Source organism: Urtica dioica, chromosome 4 (genome assembly GCF_054948205.1).
Source record: "Urtica dioica subsp. dioica isolate 48M chromosome 4, U.dioica_male_clone48M_v1_H2, whole genome shotgun sequence".
Lineage (NCBI taxonomy): Eukaryota > Viridiplantae > Streptophyta > Magnoliopsida > Rosales > Urticaceae > Urtica > Urtica dioica.
In genome coordinates this window covers 38,003,358-38,008,692 of record NC_142759.1, presented here as the reverse complement: position 1 = coordinate 38,008,692, position 5,335 = coordinate 38,003,358, and positions in this window count along the sequence as shown.

Genomic DNA, 5,335 nt, shown 5'->3' with positions numbered 1-5,335 from the left:
ACGTAGTGACTGTTGTCGCACGAAAATGAACAACTATTTAAAACCTCGGGCGGTTCGATCCAAGGCCGGACCAAGTGATCGCACCCGGGCCAAGAGTGTGAACTCGATAGTCTCGAGCTAGGGTTCTCTCCGATCAACCCGCCTCTCGGGAGAGGTAGGGGGTGAGGAGGATGGGTGACCGTGCCTTGGTTGTCGGCTGCCTACGTACCCGTGCGTGGGATCAGGTCAGAACGTAGTTCAAGCGTGTAGGACGCTGTATGAGGCGCGGAGCCTTGGTGGAGAGGCGTGCTCGACGAAGGAGATGGGGCGCGAGGAGTCCTCGGCGGCGTCTCAGGACTTCGGAGATCGTGAGCGCGAGAGAGAATGTGTGTTTTCTCTCTTTTGGAGACGTGGAAGACTCTAAGTCAAGAGTTCCTTGTTGTGGCGGAGATTCCGGATGCGTAGGCGATTCCTAGTCGGAAATGCTGGACGCGTAGGCGATTTCTTGTCAGAAATGGCGGACGCGTCTAGGGTGCTAGACGCGTAGGCGATTTTCAGTAGAAAACCGTTAGAGCACTCGTGGGCTCAAGATTAATCGCTCGATCAAGAGAGGCGGCACTCGGGAGTCCCCGGAAAGCGCTTCAGAATCTCCGAGAGCGAGAAATCGTGGAGAATCCGCTTCAGGCCAAGGATGGCATCTAGAGAAGCGGAGAGAAGTCTCAAGTTCCTTGAGAATGAATGGGATGGCTTTCCCCTCAATGAGAGGGGGTATTTATAGGTGTTTGGGGGCCTTAAGAGGCTCCTTTTTCGTCCATGTGGGACTAGGAATGCGCGTGGCATTAATTGGAGGCGCACGGCGCGCGCGGCGCACAAAGTGCGGCGCACAACGCGCGGCGCGCGGCGCGCGGCGCAGGGGGCGCGGCGCGCGGGTCACCAGGCGCGGCGCGCGATGCGCGGCGCTGGATGTGCGGCGCGGGCGTGTCATCACGCGGCGCGCGGTCTGCTTGGCGCGGCGCGCGGCCCGTCTGGCGCGGCGCGCGGGCTGCTGCGCTTGGTTGGCCGGCGCGGCTGCGCGCGCGGCGCATGGCCCGCCTCGTCGGGCTCTTGCGGACCTTCGAATACCATTCTTGCCACATGAAATATGAGGGTTTTTACTTGGCGAGAGTGACTCGATTCGAGGAGCGACTCGAGGCTCGTCTTGAGGAGTGAAGCTCAACTCGAGGAGACCGACTCGAGGCTCGACTCGAGGAACAACTCAAGGCTCGCCTCGAGGAGCGAAGCTCGACTCGAGGAGATTGACTCGAGGCTCGACTCGAGGAGCGAAGCTCGACTCGAGGAGATTGACTCAAGGCTCGACTCGAGGAGCGAAGCTCGACTCGAGGAGTCAAGAGTTTAGGCGAAGGCTTGAAGACCTGCCGCTCTTCAGGACCTCCGGCCTGACCATCGGCCCTTTGAGCGACGTGCCTTCTTGGCGTCTCGGGTTCTCCGAAAACGACCGACAACATTAGCCCCCCAAGTTCGTCGCTCGGGAGGCGTCCCAGCGATGAACTTTTTGTTCTTCTAGTTGGGTGTTTGAGGAAAATAGACTTTCCAGAGCTTCACTGTTGCGAAGCCTTTGTGATTATAAAGAATACTCTCACAATTGCTAGTGCTTTCTCTCGCTTTTCCTTCTCTCTCGACACGAGTGTGTGATGTACACGTGGAGGAGGATCCAAGCGGATAGGAGGCGTAGCTCGACGTGGGCGAGGCGAACGCGCTTGCGTTCGTCGCTCTAGCCCCGGAGCAAATGGGATATGCATGCGCGAGTAGGGCGTGCATTTATGTAGAGGTGTGTCGGCGCGTCGCGGCTTATTGATCTTTTGGCGATGTTACGCCCGAGTTAACCTTCGATGGCGTTTTGTTTGATAATGTCATCAATCCGGAGTCCATGGGACTCGACGGTGACTAGCAGGGTGATGATTGTGTAATCGTGACCTATTAGGGGAAGATCATGGCTTCCGTCTCGGCCAGCTTGGAAGGCGACTGCACTTTTGCATTTTGCAAAGGCGTGCTCATTCCGAGGTCTCGAAGACGGAGGTTGATGCTGCGGGCTGATGCTTCGAGAAGACGGAGCGGCACCTGGCGGAAGGCTCTGCCGCACCGGAGGGCTTCGACTGCTCGGGGATAAACGCTAAAAGTTTGACCACGCATCAAGCATAAGTCGGCCTCACGGGGCATCCGCCATTCCCGCCTTGGTGACGCTTCTTCGTCTGCGTTCGGAAGATCGGTCCTTATTCCCCAGGCGCGAGCGCGGGTCTCTACCTTGTCTGACCTGTTCTTCAGGTCGCTCCAGGCGTTTGTTCGAGGAGTGGGACTCGACTCGAGGAGACTGACTCGAGGCTCGATTCGAGGAGCGAAGCTCGACTCGAGGAGACTGAATCAAGTCTCAACTCAAGGAGCGAAGCTCAACTCGGGGAGCCGACTCGAGTCTCAACTCGAGGGGCTAGGCTCGACTCGGGGAGCCGACTCAAGTCTCAACTCGAGGGGCTAGACTCGACTCAAGGAGACTGGCTGGACATTAAGGAATATGACTCTACTCGAGGAGCGATGCTCGACTCGAGGTGTATGACTCAATTCGAGGAGCAAGACTCAACTCGGGGAGAATGGCTCGACTCAAGGAGCGAAACTCGACTCGAGGAGGATGACTCGACTCGAGGAGCGAAGCTCGACTCGAGAAGAATGACTTGACTCGAGGAGCGAAGCTCAACTCGAGGAGACTGACTCGACTCGAGAAGCGAAGCTCGACTCGAGGAGGATGACTCGACTCGAGGAGCGAAGCTCGACTAGAGGAGGATGACTCGACTCGAGGAGCGAAGCTCGACTCGAGGAGAATGACTTGACTCGAGGAGCGAAGCTCAACTCGGGGAGACTGACTAGACTCGAGGAGCGAAACTTGACTCGAGGAGGATGACTCGACTCGAGGAGCGAAGCTCGACTCGAGAAGAATGACTTGACTCGAGGAGCGAAGCTCAACTCGATGAGACTGACTCGACTCGAGGAGAATGACTTGACTCGAGGAGCGAAGCTCAACTCGAGGAGACTGACTCGATTCGAGAAGCGAAGCTCGACTCGAGGAGGATGACTCGACTCGAGGAGCGAAGTCTCGGCTAGTTCAGGCCGAGCGAGGTTCTTGCTCGGAGGCGAGGTTCGCGAGTTTTTGCGAGCAGCTTCAATTAACTCGCATGGAACGGGGATTCTCCCAAGGTGAGGGTGATCGTGTTTAGTTGGCGATGGCGAAGACAGCATGAACTGCGCCTTGTACGGCGGTTCAGGTGCGTTGCGATTTAGTCATCATATTCAACGCTTTGTGGCGACTCTTAGCGCGTCGTGAGAAGCGGTTTTTGTGCGTCGTTTAGGCGCCTTAGGCACATTGCGGGGGATGGCATAGATGCACCATGCAGGCTTCTTAGGTGTGCCGTATAGGCGTTTTAGATGAGCCATGTAGGCATCTTGGTTGCGCCATGTAGGCGTTTTAGGTGTGCTATGGTTGTGCCATGTAGGCGTCTTACGTGCGCCATGTAGGCGTCTTAAGTGCGCCATGTAGGCGTCCTAGGTTGCGCCATGTAGGCGTCTTAAGTGCGCCATGTAGGCGTCTTAGGTTACGCCATGTAGGCGTTTTACGGGTTGCGCCTTTACGCGTCTTACGTGCGCCATGTAGGCGTCTTAGGTTGCGCCATGTAGGCGTCTTACGGGCTGCGCCTTTACGCGTCTTACGTGCGCCATGTAGGCGTCTTAGGTTGCGCCATGTAGGCGTCTTACGGGTTGCGCCTTTACGCGTCTTACGTGCGCCATGTAGGCGTCTTAGGTGCGTCGCGAGGGACGACTTTAGCCTGCATCTCTGGGATGTCTCGTGGGCGCGCCGCGGGGGCGTCTTTAGCCTGCATCTCGGGGATGTCTCGTGGGCGCGCCGCGGGGGCGTCTTTAGCCTGCATCTCGGGGATGTCTCGTGGGCGCGCCGCGGGGTCGTCTTTAGCCTGCATCTCTGGGATGTCTCGTGGGCGCGCCGCGGGGGCGTCTTTAGCCTGCATCTCGGGGATGTCTCTTGGGCGCGCCGCGGGGGCGTCTTTAGCCTGCATCTCGGGGATGTCTCGTGGGCGCGCCGCGGGGGCGTCTTTAGCCTGCATCTCTGGGATGTCTCTTGGGCGCGCCACGGGGGCGTCTTTAGCCTGCATCTCGGGGATGTCTCGTGGGCGCGCCGCGGGGGCGTCTTTAGCCTGCATCTCGGGGATGTCTCGTGGGCGCGCCGCGGGGGCGTCTTTAGCCTGCATCTCGGGGATGTCTCTTGGGCGCGCCGCGGGGGTGTCTTTAGCCTGCATCTCGGGGATGTCTCGTGGGCGCGCCGCGGGGGCGTCTTTAGCCTGCATCTCGGGGATGTCTCTTGGGCGCGCCGCGGGGGCGTCTTTAGCCTGCATCTCTGGGATGTCTCGTGGGCGCGCCGCGGGGGCGTCTTTAGCCTGCATCTTGGGGATGTCTCTTGGGCGCGCCACGGGGGCGTCTTTAGCCTGCATCTCTGGGATGTCTTACGGCGCGCCACAGAGGCGTCTTACGTGCACGCTTGCTCCCGTTTTGTGTTCGGGTGTTTTGTTTTGATGGAGCGTGCTTTCTTTTTGTGGAGCGTACTTGCTTGAGGATTTTGAGCGTACTTACCATTGCCTATGTCACTAGCCCCCCAAGTTTTGGGTTTACAAGCGTAATCTTTGATGATTGAAAATCTTTGATAAAGTGGATTTTGAAAGAAAAACATCGAACTTTATTAATATTGCAAAAAAATTTGAAATCCTAAAACGTTGGCTCGTAGGCCTTATTGAATGTTTAGAAAGCAAAGAAATAAAATGGGGGGATCGCTGGCTAGTGGTAGTACTCTCTTCCAGTGTTCCGCATTCCACAGGCGACAGATCGGTGTCTCGTCCATGTATGACCTGGTAGACCGTGTGGGGTCCCTGATGAGGACGCCGTTACCTTGCACTTGGGTGTCATGCAGGTGTCTTTATGGACTTCGCGGAGGACCTTGGTCGACTCGACGCTATCTCTAAGTTGAGAGATCGTGTTAACCGTCTTTTTAGCGGTCTTTCCATCGATTCCTTGGATGTAACATTTTCTGGCTTGGGATTGATCTCCAGCCATGATGCCGATTCCATCCTTGGTAGGGAACTTCACCAGTAGGTGGTATGTTGAAGTGATTGCCCTTAGCCGGTTCAATGTGGGTCGCCCAACGATTACGTTGTAGGGGGACTCTTGGTCGACCACTAGGAATGGGACCATGTGAACGACTTCAATGCCTCCGGGAGTTCCGAAGGTGACCGGTAGATCGATGATG